Source organism: Schistocerca nitens, chromosome 2 (assembly GCF_023898315.1).
Source record: "Schistocerca nitens isolate TAMUIC-IGC-003100 chromosome 2, iqSchNite1.1, whole genome shotgun sequence".
NCBI lineage: Eukaryota > Metazoa > Arthropoda > Insecta > Orthoptera > Acrididae > Schistocerca > Schistocerca nitens.
This window is the reverse complement of record NC_064615.1, coordinates 205,987,188-206,009,149: the sequence shown is the minus strand read 5'-3', so window position 1 is coordinate 206,009,149 and position 21,962 is coordinate 205,987,188. Positions and strand designations below refer to the sequence as shown.

General features: G+C 50.3%; 18 non-coding genes across 18 annotated transcripts; 14 read left to right on the top strand and 4 right to left on the bottom strand.

The window, feature by feature from the left end:
* The first annotated feature begins 6,084 nt into the window (after positions 1-6,084).
* On the top strand, positions 6,085-6,157 carry Trnam-cau (transfer RNA methionine (anticodon CAU)). The gene has a single exon. It is a non-coding gene; the product is annotated as a tRNA-Met (tRNA).
* Positions 6,158-12,531: 6,374 nt separating this feature from the next.
* On the top strand, positions 12,532-12,605 carry Trnai-aau (transfer RNA isoleucine (anticodon AAU)). The gene has a single exon. It is a non-coding gene; the product is annotated as a tRNA-Ile (tRNA).
* A 713-nt stretch (positions 12,606-13,318) lies between these two features.
* Positions 13,319-13,390, bottom strand: Trnag-ucc (transfer RNA glycine (anticodon UCC)). The gene has a single exon. It is a non-coding gene; the product is annotated as a tRNA-Gly (tRNA).
* A 330-nt stretch (positions 13,391-13,720) lies between these two features.
* Trnag-gcc (transfer RNA glycine (anticodon GCC)) lies at positions 13,721-13,791 on the top strand. The gene has a single exon. It is a non-coding gene; the product is annotated as a tRNA-Gly (tRNA).
* Positions 13,792-14,085: 294 nt separating this feature from the next.
* On the top strand, positions 14,086-14,158 carry Trnam-cau (transfer RNA methionine (anticodon CAU)). The gene has a single exon. It is a non-coding gene; the product is annotated as a tRNA-Met (tRNA).
* A 455-nt stretch (positions 14,159-14,613) lies between these two features.
* Trnae-uuc (transfer RNA glutamic acid (anticodon UUC)) lies at positions 14,614-14,685 on the top strand. Its single transcript has one exon. It is a non-coding gene; the product is annotated as a tRNA-Glu (tRNA).
* A 257-nt stretch (positions 14,686-14,942) lies between these two features.
* On the top strand, positions 14,943-15,016 carry Trnai-aau (transfer RNA isoleucine (anticodon AAU)). Its single transcript has one exon. It is a non-coding gene; the product is annotated as a tRNA-Ile (tRNA).
* A 713-nt stretch (positions 15,017-15,729) lies between these two features.
* On the bottom strand, positions 15,730-15,801 carry Trnag-ucc (transfer RNA glycine (anticodon UCC)). The gene has a single exon. It is a non-coding gene; the product is annotated as a tRNA-Gly (tRNA).
* Positions 15,802-16,132: 331 nt separating this feature from the next.
* Positions 16,133-16,203, top strand: Trnag-gcc (transfer RNA glycine (anticodon GCC)). The gene has a single exon. It is a non-coding gene; the product is annotated as a tRNA-Gly (tRNA).
* Positions 16,204-16,497: 294 nt separating this feature from the next.
* Trnam-cau (transfer RNA methionine (anticodon CAU)) lies at positions 16,498-16,570 on the top strand. The gene has a single exon. It is a non-coding gene; the product is annotated as a tRNA-Met (tRNA).
* Positions 16,571-17,025: 455 nt separating this feature from the next.
* On the top strand, positions 17,026-17,097 carry Trnae-uuc (transfer RNA glutamic acid (anticodon UUC)). The gene has a single exon. It is a non-coding gene; the product is annotated as a tRNA-Glu (tRNA).
* Positions 17,098-17,354: 257 nt separating this feature from the next.
* Trnai-aau (transfer RNA isoleucine (anticodon AAU)) lies at positions 17,355-17,428 on the top strand. The gene has a single exon. It is a non-coding gene; the product is annotated as a tRNA-Ile (tRNA).
* A 713-nt stretch (positions 17,429-18,141) lies between these two features.
* Positions 18,142-18,213, bottom strand: Trnag-ucc (transfer RNA glycine (anticodon UCC)). The gene has a single exon. It is a non-coding gene; the product is annotated as a tRNA-Gly (tRNA).
* A 331-nt stretch (positions 18,214-18,544) lies between these two features.
* Trnag-gcc (transfer RNA glycine (anticodon GCC)) lies at positions 18,545-18,615 on the top strand. The gene has a single exon. It is a non-coding gene; the product is annotated as a tRNA-Gly (tRNA).
* Positions 18,616-18,909: 294 nt separating this feature from the next.
* On the top strand, positions 18,910-18,982 carry Trnam-cau (transfer RNA methionine (anticodon CAU)). Its single transcript has one exon. It is a non-coding gene; the product is annotated as a tRNA-Met (tRNA).
* A 455-nt stretch (positions 18,983-19,437) lies between these two features.
* On the top strand, positions 19,438-19,509 carry Trnae-uuc (transfer RNA glutamic acid (anticodon UUC)). The gene has a single exon. It is a non-coding gene; the product is annotated as a tRNA-Glu (tRNA).
* A 257-nt stretch (positions 19,510-19,766) lies between these two features.
* Trnai-aau (transfer RNA isoleucine (anticodon AAU)) lies at positions 19,767-19,840 on the top strand. Its single transcript has one exon. It is a non-coding gene; the product is annotated as a tRNA-Ile (tRNA).
* Positions 19,841-20,553: 713 nt separating this feature from the next.
* Positions 20,554-20,625, bottom strand: Trnag-ucc (transfer RNA glycine (anticodon UCC)). Its single transcript has one exon. It is a non-coding gene; the product is annotated as a tRNA-Gly (tRNA).
* Between the last annotated feature and the right edge of the window lie 1,337 nt (positions 20,626-21,962).

Genomic DNA, 21,962 nt, shown 5'->3' with positions numbered 1-21,962 from the left:
TTTTATCTCGTGCCTTGTCGCGATTTGGTGACGTTCTTAACATTACAATGGAGAAATGGTCTAGTGCATATCGTTATAAAGTTGCTAGTGGTGTCCGTAGTGTACGGATGGACCTGAAACAACGTATTCCTTCCTACTTTGTAATCGGTGGGGTTCGTGCACAGGTCTCATATATCGGGCAACCGCCGACATGTGCCGTATGTCATTCTACGGAACATTTGAGGGGTGACTGCCCTCGACGGCGGCCTGTTCAGTTACCGCGCGAAGATGTTGTGGGTGGTGGCGATAAATTTGTGCCCCTAATGAGTGAGATTGTAGCAGGAACATCCTTTCCCGGTCCGACCGACCGACCGATCGAGCGACCGACGACCGTTGCTTCCGTCGACGACCCGTCCGTGGCGGAACATAGTCACACGACTGTCGGGCAGGAGGCAATGGAGGTTGTCCAGGACCCGCCTACCCCGACCGACCGGGTTGATGACGAAAGGGACGCACGCTCTGTTAATGCTGATACCGTTCAATCGGAATCGGTGGAGGCTACAGACACTTCCTTACCCCCGCCTCCCCTCCCGGTGCCAACTCCTGCCGATCCTGTAAAGCCTTCAGCGGAAAGTAAAAAGCAACGTCGCCAGCGGGGCAAGGGTAAACAGGTCAAGGATCCGAACCCAGCCGCCCTCGCGAATCCGCCAGCCACGGAGAGTGGCAGTGAAAGTGAGGCGATGTCACAAGGTTCCTCTCGTAGTAGCAGCCCCGCCAGGACAGAGAAGATTCGAGCGCACACTGAACGCTTAAAACAATTTCTCAGTGCTGGGAAGGAACAGGACGCTGCCGCTGCGAAGCGTAAATTAGAACAGGGCAGTGAGCAGTTACCACAGCGCCCGCGCAAACATTCTGTGCCGTCACAGCCGGCCGTAACATCGCGCGGCGGCCGGGCGGAAGCCACCAAGACGTCGGGCGACGCACGACCACCCCCGCCACCTGACAGTCACAGCCCGTGGTGGCAGCAGGAGGACGAGGGGGGCCAGTAGCCATGCGCGCAGACTCACATCGTTCTAATGAGTCCGCCTACATTGCAATTGACCTAGAAACGCATGTGTCTTGAACTGTGTCCAGTGTATTGTTGTGCCATGTTTTTGTAGCCTTGCTACTAACCGCTACAGTGTTTTAAGACCTATTGCAAATTCCATTTTATGCCAGCTGCCATTCATTTAAGTATACGTCCGGCGTTTTATCACTTCGTTGGTGCTTTATATTGCTCTGTCTTGTCCATCTGCTGCAAATGTCAACGCACCCACACCCATCGAGTGTGTTTTCTGTTTTGACATTACCCGTTCCCGGTATTTCAGCGGTGCAAAAGGTAGCTGCATTTAAAGATGTTTTATATCATGGAAATTTTAGTATTGCCCTTCTTCAAGAAGTGTCTAGTGATGTTTTTAGCTATATTCCGGGCTACGATGCTATTTACACCCTTACTAGTGACAATAACTGTGGCACAGTAAATTTTCTCCACAGTATTGTTCACGAGTTACGAAATGTGTTGCAGTGCTTCTTGACTGTTTTATTGGGGTGCTTAAGGCGCTGCATCTGAGTCTTCCGTTTCTCATTTTCTTGCTAATTCTTGAGTGTCTGTGTTTTAAATGGCCGCCGCTCGTCAACATCTAAAGACCTTCTCAGTTTTATCACTCAATGTCAATCGCATCATAGCTGCGCATAAAATAGCAAGTTTTATAGACTTTTTAACTTTGGGAGGCTATGACGTTGCATTACTCCAAGAAGTCACTGTTAAGCGCTTCCATAACGTCCCTGGCTACGATGTAATCTATAACATTAACGTTGAAGGAACTTGTGCACCGCTGTATAAAACTGTATTGCAACCATCTAACGTTCAATTTTTACCGAATGGCCGCTTACTTACGTGTACGATCCAGGATGTCATATTTATTAATATATACGCGCCGAGTGGCACTGATCATAAACGTGCTCGTTCTGTTTTTTTTAATCAAGATGTGGTTCCGTTCTTTGCGTCGACCCGCAATGTAGTAGTTGGCGGCGACTTTAACTGTGTTACTGCTGCAGCCGATCAATTTCCCACGGCTACCAGGTGCCCGGAACTTTCCCAACTAATTGTGACCAATGACTTGATCGATGTTTGGCGTCATTTTCATCCTACCACGACGCAATACACACATTTTTATGCGACAGGTGCCAGCAGAATTGATCGTATTTATGTGTCGCGGCCACTTCAAACCTATCTTCAGAGGGTTGCGGTACATCCCGTCGCTTTTAGTGATCACTGCGGTGTTGTGTGTGACGTGCAATTACTGGCCAATAGGCAGGCGCCACCTTCCCGTATTTGGAAACTTAATACCCGTCATCTCTCTGACGCCGGTTTACGTTGCGAGATTCAGAACGTGTGGCGGCTTTGTTCTGAAAAACGGGGAAATTATGCCACGGTCTTACAATGGTGGGTCGACTTAGCCAAACCACAGTTGCGCAGTGTTGCGATGCGGTATGCAAGGGAGGCGTCGTTTTGGGAGAGGCGCACCATTGCCTTTTATCAGCAGTGCCTCCAAGATGCGCTTGATGCGCCCGTGGCGCCAGATCAAAACATACGCGCACGTTTGAATAGAATTAAAAGCAAGATACTCCATCATCACCTCCACAAGGCACACGGTGTTCTGATTAGGAGCCGGCCGCAGTGTGACACCATTGACGAAGTGCCAACGCTTTACCACTTGGCACGCGAGAAACGGTTGGCGCGGAGGAAAGACATTACCACCCTCATCACGGCCACGGGTGCTCGTCTCACGGCGAAGCGTGAGATCGTTCCCTACGTCTCCGACCACTTTAAGAGACTGTTCGGACAGACTGCTGCCGACGATGTCGCACGTTCCTTTCTATTAGATGAATTGGATACTGTCATCTCTGACTCTGACCGTCAGTCACTGGATGAGATGTTGTCACAGGACGATGTGAAAGACGTCTTGCGTTCGTGTCGTCGGGGGAAGTCTCCAGGTCTAGATGGTCTTCCCATCGAATTTTACCTGGCTTATTGGGATATTTTCGGTGAGACTTTGACGATCATGATCAATGAAATTGTTCGTGGTGCTGCTGTCCCTTCGAAGTTCGTTGAAGGGCGTATTGTATTAATTCCGAAGACACCGACAGCATGCCGTGTTGAGGCATTACGCCCTATCACACTTTTAAATGCAGATTATAAACTGGCGGCACGATGCCTCGCAACGAAACTCAGTGTGGTCATGGACAGGATCATCAGTCCCTTTCAGTCGTGTGGTGTGAAACGTCGTAGCATTTTTCACGCTGCGGCTTCATACCGAGACGTGGTCGCGTACGCAGCAATTAATGACCTGTCCGCTGGCATTCTCTCCATCGACTTTGCCAATGCATTCGACCGTATCGGGCACGATTATCTTCTGTCCGTCATGACAAAACTGGGGTTCGGCGGCCACTTTCTCGATGCTATACGGCATCTTTTAACGTCGGCGACGTCAGTAATTGTAATCAATGGTTGGCAGTCGCCGCCCATTCCTATTACAAGATCTGTCAGACAGGGCTGTCCTTTATCAATGCTCCTATTTGTCATTGCGCTCGACCCGTTTTTGCGCGCAGTCGGTCGAATCATTGAAGGTGTCCAGGTCTGTCACGTCTCTCTCAAATGTGCTGCCTATGCTGACGACGTGGGACTTTTCATGGGGCGGGCACATGACTTGGACAGAGGTCGCGATGTTCTGACATTGTACGAACGTGCCTCTGGCGCCGTTTTGAATACGCGGAAAACTGTATTGGTACCACTGGGTCGGCGGGAACTGTCTGCTGAACAGGACTGGTTCCGTGTTGTGCGCACCCACAAAATTTTAGGACTCGACATTGTAGCGTGCCCACAAAAAATGCAAGTTTTAAACTGGAGGCGAATTCTTGGCACTGTGAAGGCCCTATGTCGCAGCCACTCAGGTCGCCGACTCAACTTACATCAACGTGTGGCTGTCATTAATACATTCATCTTATCGCATGCGTGGTACATCGCCCAACTGCTTAGTGTTCCGAAGCCGGTCGGGAGGGCGATTTCGCAGGCAGTCTACTGGCTGCTGTGGCGGCATGAAATTTTTAAAGTCAAGGCTTCGACCTGTGTCATCGACAGGCAGCTGGGCGGCCTCGGGTTCATCGACGTTCCACGCAAATGCGGCGCGCTGCTCGTCCACCGGACAGCCACCCTGCAGTCCGACGACCCGGCAGGAACCACCGCGGCACTCCTGGAGCTCTACCGCCCACACTCTGACGCGGCGCCCGTCTCTCTCGCGGCCATCCCGTACAAGATGTCCTACATACGGGAGTACTTTTTAACGAGGAGCTACGCTCTGTCAACGGCTACCGACAGACACAGGACCGCCCGCGGACTCTACGTTGCCCTGACTGGACAACCTCCGCGTCATAAACTGGTGCTCCGGAACCCCACAGTGGAATGGGTGAAGGTGTGGGCAAACATCAACAACCCAGTGTTGCCGTCGGACGTGAGTGCGCTCTGGTTTAAAATCGTCAACAACACGCTATCGACGAACCAGCGGCTAGCCGACATTCACCTCCTTCCCTCTGCCGACTGTGGAAGATGTGGTGTTGTGGACACACGAGAACATCGTTTTGAGTGTGCATCGGTGTCGACGGTATGGCGGCTGTGTCAACGAATGGTCGCCCACATTAATAGAACACCTCCTCACCTTGTGACTGTTCGTCGTGTGATAGTGCCTAACTTCCAAGCTTTCCCGCGGACAAAAAATAACGCCACTGTCTGGATATTAGGGCATACGATTTATGCCCTTATCGATATTGCCGTCACTGATACTGTGATTTACCTGGATTATTTGTGGGCCCAGTATATGATACTGAAGGATTGCGTTCAATTTCGCGAACTGTTTGCGAATTTTTTGAAGGCGGCCTTGGATTATGGCTATGAAATGGAACTGCGACAAACACCTTGAACTGCGATTTACTGAGCTGACGCGTTCCACTTTTTATTTCCTTTTCATACTTTTATTTGTTTTATTTGTGTTATGGTTGGTGAATTGTGCCACCAACTCACTACGGGTCGTTATGGTTTTATCTCCAAGAGAGGAGTGTCCCTTTAATTTTGAGGAATTTAATTTGTGCCCGGGACTTCATGGGTATTTTAGACGATACGGCCTGTTTGTGTGGAACATTCATAGTTGCAGGAGTGTTTTTTTCCAGTCTCTTAATTTCTGTTCCCGGACTGTCGCGATTTCATTTTATTACTTTTAGGTGATTTTTATTTCTTTCGTGTGATGCACACTTCGACGTAAACTCTCATGTTGTGCTGTTTGACACCTGTTTTGTAACAACTCTCTGCTCCATCGGAGTGACACGTTCGTCAAGAGGGAGAATATTTTACTTTCAAGCGGAATATGTTTTTAGTTGAAATACGAGCTGAAGAGTTGAACCGGCGGAGGAAGGAAGACCATCCACGAATTCCGCGATAAAATTACTTTTAGTTCTTCATTTTTCTCTGGCAGAAGACAGCATACCATCTGAGGAGAAGATGATTTTGTTTTAAGTTATTCCTCTGTTCCACGAAGTTCGACAGTCCAGCAAATATAGCGTTGAAGCTCGCCGAAGAAGGCAAGTTTTGGTGAGAGCAAGGAGGGCTATAAGGGGAGTTGGGAGGCCCTAAAAAGAAAAAAAAAAAAAGAAAAGAAAAAAAAAGTGGTAGAATGCTCGCCTGCCACGCGGGCGGCCCGGGTTCGATTCCCGGCCGATGCATCATTTTGTTTTTTCTCCGATACTGGAGCTGCGTGTCTTTCGCACTCGAAGTGCGTGGGCCATGAGAATGAACCGCGGGATTCCGTGTGGAAACAACCAAACATGCAGCGCGCACGACTTCTCGTTTGGACGCTTGCGTGCTATTGTACATACTGGCGTCGGCCAAGCATCGCAAGTTGCCTGCCGCGCCGGGAATGCACGTGTAGTAACAGAAAAAACTGAGCCAGGAAGTGCAGACTCTCTACCACTGGTATTTGCTACTTACCGAGATTCCAGAAGGTGTGGCGATCACCTGCCTCGGTAGCGCAGTAGGTAGCGCGTAAGTCTCATAATCTTAAGGTCGTGAGTTCGATCCTCACCCGGGGCATTTAATTTACTTTCGTTCACAGCTAAATTGACGGCTCTGGGGTTGCGAAGGAGCGAAACAGTTTGTAGTTTGTTATCCACAAGGCTTCAACAATTCACCGTGAAAATGTTTACTTCCCGTTATTACTACGTGCAGTTCTTTTGTAAAATTTTCAAGAAAAAAAGTCCTAGTAATAAAACTGAATTTCGTATGATATAGCATGTAAAGTCACACAATGTACGACCTGAAATATAATGACAGGCAGCGGGTCTTTACTTGCGAAATAAGTAAATAAATATTGCTATTTACAGCTTTGCTTTTCCTCCTACCCCTGTAACAACGAGGCCAAAAGCAATGGATTGTGACTTTTGCCATGCGCGCCTCGCCATGGGCGCGCCAAAAGATGCTCGCAAACAGGGAAAGTGCGACACGGAAAGCGATTGGAGGCGGTGCAAACCCCGAGAAAAGTTCGCGCGTCCGGTGTGGTCTAGTGGCTAGGATACCTGGCTTTCACCCAGGAGGCCCGGGCTGCCCGCCTGTGAACACGTGTACCGCTCGCTATTGTGCGTCCCAGGTAGCAGAGGATTTCCCGGCCGCCCCGCCGTCGCCGGCCGGCCACGAGACCGACCCCGCACCGCGCCCGCCGCCTGAGGTGGACGCCGAGCTGCAGCTACTTGGCGAGTATAAAACTTTGTACCCTTAACGTTTAAAAATCGGAAAATCATGACGACGCTTAATCGTGAAGACACGATCCAGTGCACGTTTGATAGGAATTTAGAGAAGCCGACTGCTTTCGACATCCACAATTGGATAGTTGATGACGTAAAAGTGCCGATAGAGGACATTCTTGGAATTCAGTTGGATTTTATTCTGTACGCTCTGTTTATAAAAATAAGAAATCCCGCAGAAATTGACAGACTGGTGAATACAAATGGGGGAACTTGGAAATTTAAACACAGAGATGGGTCACTAAGCAACGTTCAGATGCAGCCTTCTGGCTACGGGATCCGTAACGTCAAAATCTACAATTTACCGTTTGAAGTACCGGACGAAGAAATCATTAAGAGCTGTAGGCTTTATGGGAATGTTTTTGGACTAACAAGAGAAAAATGGGGGAGCGCTTACCGAATACAGGTGGACTCGGGCGTCCGAACGGTAAAAATGGACCTCAGAAAACATATCCCGTCTTTCATTAACGTTTGCGGGCACAGGGGTTTCGTTTCGTATACCGGACAGCCGCAGACCTGCTCCATCTGTCACGCTACAGGACATATGAGAAATGAATGCCCGCGAAAAAGACCACTACAGCTGCCCCGAGAAGATACATACGCTGGGAGAGCACAGAATCTCGCTGCCGAATTTCCCCCGATTAGGGACGCGGACGCGCCACAGCAGGAGAACGCGGGCAGCGGCAGCCCAGCCGGGGCGGAGACAACGGCGGCGGCCGCGCAGCCCTCCCCCTCGGGCGAGGGTGAACCGGTCCCTGTCCCCGCTACGGGCCAGCCGGCAGGAAACGCAGATAAAAGGCAGATTAGCGACACCAGCTCGGACGAGGCGGAGCAGCAAGGTCAGCCGATGACTGAGCGCGCGCCACAACAACAGGTGCAGGAGGAACTACGAGAGGAACAGGCCACCGAAAATATGCAAATCGACGCGAAGACGCCCGCGGGCGGGAGCGCCGTCCCGACCGTGGAGCAGACGCGCGAGCAGTGGATAAAGGAGAAGAGTAACCACCTGAGAAAAGTTTTAAAGCTCAACCAAAACGACGATGTCACCGCAAAGTCCTCCACCAGGGGAAGCAGTGACAAACCGAAAAAACAACAAAATACAGACGACGAACAGACACAAACGACGAAAACGGTAAACAAACCCGCAAAGAAAAACAAGAAAAGACGCAGCTCCAACTCGTCACAGGACCGAAGAGAAAACAGCCAGAGAGATGTCCGCATGGACACAGACTATAGCACCGACTAATAAACTAAATGAGCAGGCAGGCAAATACAATCTATAAAGTTGTCACAGTTAACATAAATAAAATGAGCACATCTTTAAAAATTCGAGCCCTCGCGGACTTCCTACGCCATAGAAGAACAGACGTTGCACTATTGCAAGAAGTGGTTACGACTAAAATAAACCAGATACCAGGATATGCGGCAATCACAAATATAGACCCAGAATCCCAATGCGGTACGGCAATAATGGTACGGAACGGGATCGACTTTGGCGGGACTAAAATGTTGTCAAGCGGCCGAGGGATAGCGCTAAGCATAGAAAAGACGCTCTTTATCAACATATACGCACCTTCTGGTACAGACAACAAGCGAGCAAGAAGCACCTTCTATAATGAAGAAGTAGCCGAACTGCTGATGCAGAACAATAACAACATCATCATTGGAGGAGATTTTAATTGTGTCGCCGCAGCTGAAGACCAAATACCTGTAGCAAACATGTGCCCAGAACTGCAAGAACTGATCCGACGACTGAAAGTAGAAGATTCGTGGCGCCTTCTCCATCCAACACACACTGAATTTACATACCACCACAAAAATGGTAAAAGCAGACTGGACCGTATATATATCAGCAGAGCAGCAACTAAAAATGTTGCGCACGTCGAAGTCTATCCTGTCATCTTTTCGGACCACTGCAGCTACGAATGCAGCCTGCATCTCCAAAAAGGAAAGAACGTCAGCAAAAGAAGCACGTGGAAGCTAAATACGGAACACCTGCAGGACGCGGAACTGCGCAAGCAAATAGTGGAAATGTGGCAAGAATGCCTGGCACAGCGCGCACGCTACAGCAGCACGACCGAGTGGTGGCTGGCACGAGCGAAGCCGACAATGCGCAGCCTGTTGATAAGATACAGCGCGGAAAAGTCATTCTGGAGGCGAACCACGGCCGAGTTCTACCAGCAGTGCCTGAAAGACGCACTCGACGCACCAGCAGACGACCAGCAATACCTGCCGCGAGTGAGGAGAATCAAGGCAAAACTCCTTCAAATAAAGAAACAGCAAATAAGAGGCGTCCTCACCAGAAGTAAAACATATGGCGAGGTGGATGAAGAGCCACTCACCATGCACCACCTAAATAGGGAAAGGGAGAGAGGCGCAGGAAAGTGCGTAAGTGAGCTTCAGGACAAGCAGGGAAAGACGCTCACGACGAAAACGGAGTTAACAAAACACATCGAGGACTATTTCCGAGACATGTTCCGTCGAGAAGCGACAGACGACGCGGCAACTGCTGAAATCCTCCAGCAGACGAGGAGCGTGCTCACAGACGCAGACAGGGCGTTGCTGACAGAAAATGTCGACGTGGATGACATCAAAGAAACGATGAGGACCAGCGCAAGAGGAAGAGCACCCGGCGCCGACGGCATCCCGCTCGAGTTCTACCTCGCATATTGGGACGTGCTAGGAGGGCAATTCACGGAAATGGTGAACGAGATACTCGATGGGGCGGAAATTCCACCTGGGCTGACCGAAGGGACCATAACACTCATCCCTAAGAAGAGAGCCGCCCGCCGCATTGAAGAGTTTCGTCCGATTACGCTCCTCAACGCCGACTATAAAATAATAGCCAAATGCATCGCAAACAACCTGAAATCGGCGATGAGGAAAGTCATCAGTCCGTGGCAAACATGTGCGGTACCAGGGAAAAATATATTTGACGCCACATGCACCTACAGGGACATAATAGCACAGGCAGCCACCACCAGAAGCGCAGGTGCCATAATTTCGGTGGACTTCAACAAAGCCTTCGACAGGATCGACCACAAATATCTCGTAGAGACACTAAACAGACTCGGGTTTGGGCAAAAGTTCATCGCAATCATCCAGAAGATACTAAGTACTGCGAGATCGACAGTAATAATCAATAGTTGGAAAACAAAACTGATAAAACTGGACAGATCCGTGAGGCAAGGCTGTCCATTGTCAATGGCTCTATTCGCTATAGCACTGGACCCGCTGCTGCGGAAACTCACAAACGACATCAGAGGCTTCTCCGTAGGAGGCAAAGCAGTAGCATGTATAGCCTACGCTGACGACCTAGGCATCTTTATTGAAGACCAGGAAGATATTGGGAGAGTAGAAACCATCATGAATACATTTCAAAAAGCGTCAGGCGCCCAAACCAACCCCAGAAAAACAGTGCTACTGCCGATAGGGAATCAACGACTCAAACCAGACAGCCAATGGTATAAAATAGCAGAAAGCCATAAAGTTCTTGGAATATATATACAGTCTTGTCCACTTAGAATGGCCGCATACAACTGGAGGGACGTGCTACACACCATAAGAGGTCTCTCCAGACAGCACGCGAACCGGAAGCTAACAATCCACCAGAAAACAGAACTGATAAACACGACGATCCTGTCGAAAGCTTGGTACCTGGCGCAAATCTTAAGCATCCCGACAGAAATTGCGCGAGCACTAACGAGCGCAGTGTACTACCTGTTGTGGCGTCGAAATATATTCAAAGTGGCGCAAGCAACATGCTCGCTGCCAAAAAAAGAAGGGGGACTAGGTCTAGTTGATATAAAGACCAAATGTGCAGCCCTTCTACTGAAACGAACGCTCGCCATCCAGGACAAAAACCCTGACAGCGTCACAGCCGAGATAATTGGAAGATACAAGCCCGCATCACAAGAAGCGCCGGTCGACACGAGACACATTCCCTGCAGAATGCGACACGTCAGGCTGCACTACGCCAACAAAAGCTACGTTCTGGACACCGTGGCGAACCCCAGCCACAGAACAGCCAAGAGAATATACTGGGCCCTCAGGGGGAAGCCGGCAAAAAACAAAATTGAACAAAAACTCCCGCAATACAATTGGAAACAAGTATGGGGGAACGTCTCAGAAAACATGTTGCCTAAACATGCGAAGGAGACATGGTATAAAATAATTAACAGAACGGTACCAACCAACCAAAGACTGGCGGAAATAAAACTCGTCGCAAGTGACAAGTGTGACGTATGTGGCATGACCGACACCCTCGAGCACCGATTCACGTGCGGGAATGCCATCAACATCTGGGAAGCGTGCCAGCAGATGGTGGCCCACATCAACAGAACGGCGCCGGGAAGCATCACAGTGGAAGCAATCACCGCCCCAGACTGCAACCCATTTCCACGACCCAAGCGACTGGCGACTCTCTGGATCCTCGCCATGACGGCACACGCCATCGTAGCGCGGAGGCAGACTGACCGGCTGGCCTTCCTGATGGACCTCTGGGAGGAGAACAAGACGGCCCAGCAGCACAGGCGATACCACGACAACTTCAAAAACTTCCTGCAGATTCCACTGCAGACAGCAATCGCCAGAGTCCTTCCCAGCCTGTGACTCTCAGCACCGCCACCAGCCACCTCACCACACTCACCACAAGAATAACGTGTGCAGTGATAGTGAACAAGTGCAACAAAAAAGATAAAGTGCTTTCTCTTCTCGCATCAAATAGTGAAGTATAGTAGTATAAAGTGTTTCTTCCTAGTGGAATCAGTGACACAAAGTGCTCCTTAGTGGAAAGTGCCAACTACTCATTATTATTAGATATTTGATTTCCTTTACTTTGTGCCTATAAAATTCTATTGATTACTCACACTATCCCTTCTGCTTCTCTTATGTAATATGACAAAATTTTCTCTCTTCTTCAATTAGGTATATTCTGTAGTATATGTAAAAAAAAAAAAAAAGTTTCTTCCACTTCTGCTCCACTTATCATGGTGACGTTTCCTTCACACTGTCCCACTAAACAGTGTAACTAGAGGAAAAGATCAAACCAGAATACACAATGTGCCTGTGTCATCACAAGTGCATCACATACAGAAACATAAACTCAAATCAATGCAACGATGCCAAATATAAACTGTTATGCCTGTCCTGCAATGTCTACCCCCCTCAAAACAAAAGACAAATGGCCATGTAAAAGGGTTTAAGGAACAAACAATAAGAGAAAAACGAAAAAGGAAAATATAAAAACGAAAACATATGAAATGACAATAATATTAATCATCACTAGGATAATAGATTAATAGAATAAAATGTCTTTTTTTTAAATGTATCGTTGTTAAAATATTTAAATAAATATATATGGTTACAAAAAAAAAAAAAAAAAAAAAAGGTTCGATTCCCGGTACCGGAACGGAATTTTTTCGGAACAAATCACGACACGTTTTGACCGTGCGAAATGCTGTTTCACGTCCTCCTCGCATTATAGCTACTGGTTCGTAAACGTCAGCCGAAAACAGTCGAGAGAAACGGGCACGCAATGAAATTACTACGAGCAGCGGAATAAAGGGAGAAGAGACGCTGGTACACTGTTGGACTGCTGCCATAGAAATGTTACATGGCAATACGCACAGCAATTGCCGCGAAGCGATCGATGTCTCTCTGTACCGAGGCCCGTTAGCTCAGTTGGTTAGAGCGTCGTGCTAATAACGCGAAGGTCGTGGGTTCGATCCCCCCACGGGCCACTACGATTTTACTATTTCAAAAAGGCAACGCCGATTTCCCCGGGGAAGTATGGTGACAAAGAAATCGTCACATTGTTGTGGGAGCTGCTAGGGGACCGGGACGCGCTAAAACACTTCACTGGTCACAGCACGCTGAACACACAGTTTCTCGTCCGATCACCGCTACTGCGCGACGCTGGGCGTTGTCAGTGCTTGGGCGGGTGACCGCCTGCGAACACAGGGCACTGTCGACAGTTTCAATTCGTATTTCTCTTTCCTCTTCGGTTTCGGAGCTGCAGCGCTATTCGGTCACGGGCACTGGCGCCACGTTTTGCCTCTCGGAATGCCAAGTCGCGCCGTGCGGCCACAGTGTAATGAAGGAGCGCGTTGTAAAATTTTCAACGAAGAAAGAAAGGAATGTACTAGTAATAAAACGGAATTTGTATGACAGAACATGTAAAATCACACAATGATAACAGGCAGCGGGTCTTTACCTGAGGCATAAGTAATGTTGTGCCCGCCTCGCCATACCTCTCTCAGTCGTTTCGCGTGCTTGTCCTTTTGATATAGGCCGACTGGAGAGCGTCAGCTCTCGCGTCAGCCGAGACAAGTCGAGACTCAAGGGGAATCGACGCACACACTATAGGGTGGCCTGCAGCGGCTAAGAGGGGGAAAGAAACATTAATTTAAGGACGCGTGGCAAAAGTACTCATACGCGAAAGTAAAAAGCCGGCTGCGGTGGCCGGGAATCGAACCCGGATCAACTGCTTGGAAGGCAACTATGCTGACCATTACACCACCACCGCACGGTTTTCTTCCGCGCACGCCGCGCTGTGTCTGCTTCCCGCCTGTCGGCGGCGGCTGAAGGTGGTCGTAGCAGTAGGCGCATTACGGGGTAGGCGAGCGCATCCAGACGGCGCCTCTACGCACATTTCGCGTCCTTTGGCAAGAGTCGTCGCGTGCGTGCGAAGCAACAGTACTTAGACGATCGCGTTCTGGCGTCATTTTTAAGCAGTGCAGTGCAGGATTCAGCGTTTGTAGCATTCTCTCGGGAGGATGCGACGGCGCTGGACGGCAGTCCCACTTTCCCTTCAGACGTCTGCGCGGAAAGCACCAGGAAGCTGTGAACTAGCTGAGCATCGGTGGTTCAGTGGTAGAATGCTCGCCTGCCACGCGGGCGGCCCGGGTTCGATTCCCGGCCGATGCATCATTTTGTTTTTTCTCCGATACTGGAGCTGCGTGTCTTTCGCACTCGAAGTGCGTGGGCCATGAGAATGAACCGCGGGATTCCGTGTGGAAACAACCAAACATGCAGCGCGCACGACTTCTCGTTTGGACGCTTGCGTGCTATTGTACATACTGGCGTCGGCCAAGCATCGCAAGTTGCCTGCCGCGCCGGGAATGCACGTGTAGTAACAGAAAAAACTGAGCCAGGAAGTGCAGACTCTCTACCACTGGTATTTGCTACTTACCGAGATTCCAGAAGATGTGGCGATCACCTGCCTCGGTAGCGCAGTAGGTAGCGCGTAAGTCTCATAATCTTAAGGTCGTGAGTTCGATCCTCACCCGGGGCATTTAATTTACTTTCGTTCACAGCTAAATTGACGGCTCTGGGGTTGCGAAGGAGCGAAACAGTTTGTAGTTTGTTATCCACAAGGCTTCAACAATTCACCGTGAAAATGTTTACTTCCCGTTATTACTACGTGCAGTTCTTTTGTAAAATTTTCAAGAAAAAAAGTCCTAGTAATAAAACTGAATTTCGTATGATATAGCATGTAAAGTCACACAATGTACGACCTGAAATATAATGACAGGCAGCGGGTCTTTACTTGCGAAATAAGTAAATAAATATTGCTATTTACAGCTTTGCTTTTCCTCCTACCCCTGTAACAACGAGGCCAAAAGCAATGGATTGTGACTTTTGCCATGCGCGCCTCGCCATGGGCGCGCCAAAAGATGCTCGCAAACAGGGAAAGTGCGACACGGAAAGCGATTGGAGGCGGTGCAAACCCCGAGAAAAGTTCGCGCGTCCGGTGTGGTCTAGTGGCTAGGATACCTGGCTTTCACCCAGGAGGCCCGGGTTCGATTCCCGGTACCGGAACGGAATTTTTTCGGAACAAATCACGACACGTTTTGACCGTGCGAAATGCTGTTTCACGTCCTACTCGCATTATAGCTACTGGTTCGTAAACGTCAGCCGAAAACAGTCGAGAGAAACGGGCACGCAATGAAATTACTACGAGCAGCGGAATAAAGGGAGAAGAGACGCTGGTACACTGTTGGACTGCTGCCATAGAAATGTTACATGGCAATACGCACAGCAATTGCCGCGAAGCGATGGAAGTCTCTATGTACCGAGGCCCGTTAGCTCAGTTGGTTAGAGCGTCGTGCTAATAACGCGAAGGTCGTGGGTTCGATCCCCCCACGGGCCACTACGATTTTACTATTTCAAAAAGGCAACGCCGATTTCCCCGGGGAAGTATGGTGACAAAGAAATCGTCACATTGTTGTGGGAGCTGCTAGGGGACCGGGACGCGCTAAAACACTTCACTGGTCACAGCACGCTGAACACACAGTTTCTCGTCCGATCACCGCTACTGCGCGACGCTGGGCGTTGTCAGTGCTTGGGCGGGTGACCGCCTGCGAACACAGGGCACTGTCGACAGTTTCAATTCGTATTTCTCTTTCCTCTTCGGTTTCGGAGCTGCAGCGCTATTCGGTCACGGGCACTGGCGCCACGTTTTGCCTCTCGGAATGCCAAGTCGCGCCGTGCGGCCACAGTGTAATGAAGGAGCGCGTTGTAAAATTTTCAACGAAGAAAGAAAGGAATGTACTAGTAATAAAACGGAATTTGTATGACAGAACATGTAAAATCACACAATGATAACAGGCAGCGGGTCTTTACCTGAGGCATAAGTAATGTTGTGCCCGCCTCGCCATACCTCTCTCAGTCGTTTCGCGTGCTTGTCCTTTTGATATAGGCCGACTGGAGAGCGTCAGCTCTCGCGTCAGCCGAGACAAGTCGAGACTCAAGGGGAATCGACGCACACACTATAGGGTGGCCTGCAGCGGCTAAGAGGGGGAAAGAAACATTAATTTAAGGACGCGTGGCAAAAGTACTCATACGCGAAAGTAAAAAGCCGGCTGCGGTGGCCGGGAATCGAACCGGGATCAACTGCTTGGAAGGCAACTATGCTGACCATTACACCACCACCGCACGGTTTTCTTCCGCGCACGCCGCGCTGTGTCTGCTTCCCGCCTGTCGGCGGCGGCTGAAGGTGGTCGTAGCAGTGGGCGCATTACGGGGTAGGCGAGCGCATCCAGACGTCGCCTCTACGAACATTTCGCGTCCTTTGGCAAGAGTCGTCGCGTGCGTGCGAAGCAACAGTACTTAGACGATCGCGTTCTGGCGTCATTTTTAAGCAGTGCAGTGCAGGATTCAGCGTTTGTAGCATTCTCTCGGGAGGATGCGACGGCGCTGGACGGCAGTCCCACTTTCCCTTCAGACGTCTGCCGCGGAAAGCACCAGGAAGCTGTGAACTAGCTGAGCATTGGTGGTTCAGTGGTATAGTGCTCGCCTGCCACGCGGGCGGCCCGGGTTCGATTCCCGGCCAATGCATCATTTTGTTTTTTCTCCGATACTGGAGCTGCGTGTCTTTCGCACTCGAAGTGCGTGGGCCATGAGAATGAACCGCGGGATTCCGTGTGGAAACAACCAAACATGCAGCGCGCACGACTTCTCGTTTGGACGCTTGCGTGCTATTGTACATACTGGCGTCGGCCAAGCATCGCAAGTTGCCTGCCGCGCCGGGAATGCACGTGTAGTAACAGAAAAAACTGAGCCAGGAAGTGCAGACTCTCTACCACTGGTATTTGCTACTTACCGAGATTCCAGAAGGTGTGGCGATCACCTGCCTCGGTAGCGCAGTAGGTAGCGCGTAAGTCTCATAATCTTAAGGTCGTGAGTTCGATCCTCACCTGGGGCATTTAATTTACTTTCGTTCACAGCTAAATTGACGGCTCTGGGGTTGCGAAGGAGCGAAACAGTTTGTAGTTTGTTATCCACAAGGCTTCAACAATTCACCGTGAAAATGTTTACTTCCCGTTATTACTACGTGCAGTTCTTTTGTAAAATTTTCAAGAAAAAAAGTCCTAGTAATAAAACTGAATTTCGTATGATATAGCATGTAAAGTCACACAATGTACGACCTGAAATATAATGACAGGCAGCGGGTCTTTACTTGCGAAATAAGTAAATAAATATTGCTATTTACAGCTTTGCTTTTCCTCCTACCCCTGTAACAACGAGGCCAAAAGCAATGGATTGTGACTTTTGCCATGCGCGCCTCGCCATGGGCGCGCCAAAAGATGCTCGCAAACAGGGAAAGTGCGACACGGAAAGCGATTGGAGGCGGTGCAAACCCCGAGAAAAGTTCGCGCGTCCGGTGTGGTCTAGTGGCTAGGATACCTGGCTTTCACCCAGGAGGCCCGGGTTCGATTCCCGGTACCGGAACGGAATTTTTTCGGAACAAATCACGACACGTTTTGACCGTGCGAAATGCTGTTTCACGTCCTCCTCGCATTATAGCTACTGGTTCGTAAACGTCAGCCGAAAACAGTCGAGAGAAACGGGCACGCAATGAAATTACTACGAGCAGCGGAATAAAGGGAGAAGAGACGCTGGTACACTGTTGGACTGCTGCCATAGAAATGTTACATGGCAATACGCACAGCAATTGCCGCGAAGCGATGGAAGTCTCTCTGTACCGAGGCCCGTTAGCTCAGTTGGTTAGAGCGTCGTGCTAATAACGCGAAGGTCGTGGGTTCGATCCCCCCACGGGCCACTACGATTTTACTATTTCAAAAAGGCAACGCCGATTTCCCCGGGGAAGTATGGTGACAAAGAAATCGTCACATTGTTGTGGGAGCTGCTAGGGGACCGGGACGCGCTAGAACACTTCACTGGTCACAGCACGCTGAACACACAGTTTCTCGTCCGATCACCGCTACTGCGCGACGCTGGGCGTTGTCAGTGCTTGGGCGGGTGACCGCCTGCGAACACAGGGCACTGTCGACAGTTTCAATTCGTATTTCTCTTTCCTCTTCGGTTTCGGAGCTGCAGCGCTATTCGGTCACGGGCACTGGCGCCACGTTTTGCCTCTCGGAATGCCAAGTCGCGCCGTGCGGCCACAGTGTAATGAAGGAGCGCGTTGTAAAATTTTCAACGAAGAAAGAAAGGAATGTACTAGTAATAAAACGGAATTTGTATGACAGAACATGTAAAATCACACAATGATAACAGGCAGCGGGTCTTTACCTGAGGCATAAGTAATGTTGTGCCCGCCTCGCCATACCTCTCTCAGTCGTTTCGCGTGCTTGTCCTTTTGATATAGGCCGACTGGAGAGCGTCAGCTCTCGCGTCAGCCGAGACAAGTCGAGACTCAAGGGGAATCGACGCACACACTATAGGGTGGCCTGCAGCGGCTAAGAGGGGGAAAGAAACATTAATTTAAGGACGCGTGGCAAAAGTACTCATACGCGAAAGTAAAAAGCCGGCTGCGGTGGCCGGGAATCGAACCGGGATCAACTGCTTGGAAGGCAACTATGCTGACCATTACACCACCACCGCACGGTTTTCTTCCGCGCACGCCGCGCTGTGTCTGCTTCCCGCCTGTCGGCGGCGGCTGAAGGTGGTCGTAGCAGTGGGCGCATTACGGGGTAGGCGAGCGCATCCAGACGTCGCCTCTACGAACATTTCGCGTCCTTTGGCAAGAGTCGTCGCGTGCGTGCGAAGCAACAGTACTTAGACGATCGCGTTCTGGCGTCATTTTTAAGCAGTGCAGTGCAGGATTCAGCGTTTGTAGCATTCTCTCGGGAGGATGCGACGGCGCTGGACGGCAGTCCCACTTTCCCTTCAGACGTCTGCCGCGGAAAGCACCAGGAAGCTGTGAACTAGCTGAGCATCGGTGGTTCAGTGGTATAGTGCTCGCCTGCCACGCGGGCGGCCCGGGTTCGATTCCCGGCCGATGCATCATTTTGTTTTTTCTCCGATACTGGAGCTGCGTGTCTTTCGCACTCGAAGTGCGTGGGCCATGAGAATGAACCGCGGGATTCCGTGTGGAAACAACCAAACATGCAGCGCGCACGACTTCTCGTTTGGACGCTTGCGTGCTATTGTACATACTGGCGTCGGCCAAGCATCGCAAGTTGCCTGCCGCGCCGGGAATGCACGTGTAGTAACAGAAAAAACTGAGCCAGGAAGTGCAGACTCTCTACCACTGGTATTTGCTACTTACCGAGATTCCAGAAGGTGTGGCGATCACCTGCCTCGGTAGCGCAGTAGGTAGCGCGTAAGTCTCATAATCTTAAGGTCGTGAGTTCGATCCTCACCCGGGGCATTTAATTTACTTTCGTTCACAGCTAAATTGACGGCTCTGGGGTTGCGAAGGAGCGAAACAGTTTGTAGTTTGTTATCCACAAGGCTTCAACAATTCACCGTGAAAATGTTTACTTCCCGTTATTACTACGTGCAGTTCTTTTGTAAAATTTTCAAGAAAAAAAGTCCTAGTAATAAAACTGAATTTCGTATGATATAGCATGTAAAGTCACACAATGTACGACCTGAAATATAATGACAGGCAGCGGGTCTTTACTTGCGAAATAAGTAAATAAATATTGCTATTTACAGCTTTGCTTTTCCTCCTACCCCTGTAACAACGAGGCCAAAAGCAATGGATTGTGACTTTTGCCATGCGCGCCTCGCCATGGGCGCGCCAAAAGATGCTCGCAAACAGGGAAAGTGCGACACGGAAAGCGATTGGAGGGGGTGCAAACCCCGAGAAAAGTTCGCGCGTCCGGTGTGGTCTAGTGGCTAGGATACCTGGCTTTCACCCAGGAGGCCCGGGTTCGATTCACGGTACCGGAACGGAATTTTTTCGGAACAAATCACGACACGTTTTGACCGTGCGAAATGCTGTTTCACGTCCTCCTCGCATTATAGCTACTGGTTCGTAAACGTCAGCCGAAAACAGTCGAGAGAAACGGGCACGCAATGAAATTACTACGAGCAGCGGAATAAAGGGAGAAGAGACGCTGGTACACTGTTGGACTGCTGCCATAGAAATGTTACATGGCAATACGCACAGCAATTGCCGCGAAGCGATGGAAGTCTCTCTGTACCGAGGCCCGTTAGCTCAGTTGGTTAGAGCGTCGTGCTAATAACGCGAAGGTCGTGGGTTCGATCCCCCCGCGGGCCACTACGATTTTACTATTTCAAAAAGGCAACGCCGATTTCCCCGGGGAAGTATGGTGACAAAGAAATCGTCACATTGTTGTGGGAGCTGCTAGGGGACCGGGACGCGCTAAAACACTTCACTGGTCACAGCACGCTGAACACACAGTTTCTCGTCCGATCACCGCTACTGCGCGACGCTGGGCGTTGTCAGTGCTTGGGCGGGTGACCGCCTGCGAACACAGGGCACTGTCGACAGTTTCAATTCGTATTTCTCTTTCCTCTTCGGTTTCGGAGCTGCAGCGCTATTCGGTCACGGGCACTGGCGCCACGTTTTGCCTCTCGGAATGCCAAGTCACGCCGTGCGGCCACAGTGTAATGAAGGAGCGCGTTGTAAAATTTTCAACGAAGAAAGAAAGGAATGTACTAGTAATAAAACGGAATTTGTATGACAGAACATGTAAAATCACACAATGATAACAGGCAGCGGGTCTTTACCTGAGGCATAAGTAATGTTGTGCCCGCCTCGCCATACCTCTCTCAGTCGTTTCGCGTGCTTGTCCTTTTGATATAGGCCGACTGGAGAGCGTCAGCTCTCGCGTCAGCCGAGACAAGTCGAGACTCAAGGGGAATCGACGCACACACTATAGGGTGGCCTGCAGCGGCTAAGAGGGGGAAAGAAACATTAATTTAAGGACGCGTGGCAAAAGTACTCATACGCGAAAGTAAAAAGCCGGCTGCGGTGGCCGGGAATCGAACCCGGATCAACTGCTTGGAAGGCAACTATGCTGACCATTACACCACCACCGCACGGTTTTCTTCCGCGCACGCCGCGCTGTGTCTGCTTCCCGCCTGTCGGCGGCGGCTGAAGGTGGTCGTAGCAGTAGGCGCATTACGGGGTAGGCGAGCGCATCCAGACGGCGCCTCTACGCACATTTCGCGTCCTTTGGCAAGAGTCGTCGCGTGCGTGCGAAGCAACAGTACTTAGACGATCGCGTTCTGGCGTCATTTTTAAGCAGTGCAGTGCAGGATTCAGCGTTTGTAGCATTCTCTCGGGAGGATGCGACGGCGCTGGACGGCAGTCCCACTTTCCCTTCAGACGTCTGCGCGGAAAGCACCAGGCAGCACGTCGCGCGGAGCTCCACTGCCGTCGTCGGTTTGTTTACATCGCCGGGACTTTGGCGCTTCGTTGTTCGTGATTTCTGCATTGAAGATTTGTAAGTAACAAAATGTCGACATTTTCGAGAGCTAACACCGCTCAGTGTGTATTTGATAGAAGTGCTGTCCGGCCTACCGCGTTTGAAATACACGAGTGGTTATTCGAAGACCTAAAGATACCGGAAGAAATCGTAGACACTTTTCAATTGGACTTTGTTCAGTATTGCTTGTTCTTGAAATTTACCTCTGGGGACATGTGTGAAAAGTTTGTTGCTAAATTTGGTGGCAGTCGCCGTTTTAAACATGCAGACGGCAGTATTAGTAATGTGCAAATTGTGGCGTCAGGTTTTGGTATTCGAACTGTTCGAGTTTTTAATGTCCCACCGGAATGCCCTGATCAAGTTTTATCTCGTGCCTTGTCGCGATTTGGTGACGTTCTTAACGTTACAATGGAGAAATGGTCTAGTGCATATCGTTATAAAGTTGCTAGTGGTGTCCGTAGTGTACGGATGGACCTGAAACAACATATTCCTTCCTACTTTGTAATTGGTGGGGTTCGTGCACAGGTCTCATATATCGGGCAACCGCCGACATGTGCCGTATGTCATTCTACGGAACATTTGAGGGGTGACTGCCCTCGACGGCGGCCTGTTCAGTTACCGCGTGAAGATGTTGTGGGTGGTGGCGATAAATTTGTGCCCCTAATGAGTGAGATTGTAGCAGGAACATCGTTTATCGGTCCGACCGACCGACCGACCGAGCGACCGACGACCGTTGCCTCCGACGAAGACCCGTCCGTCGCGGAACATAGCCACACGACTGTCGGGCAGGAGGAACTGGAGGTTGTCCAGGACCTGCCTACCCCGACCGACCGGGTTGATGACGAAAGGGACGCACGCTCTGTTAATGCCGATGCCGTTCAATCGGAACCGGTGAAGGCAACAGACACTTCTTTACCCCCGCCGCCCCTTCCGGTGCCAACTTCTGCC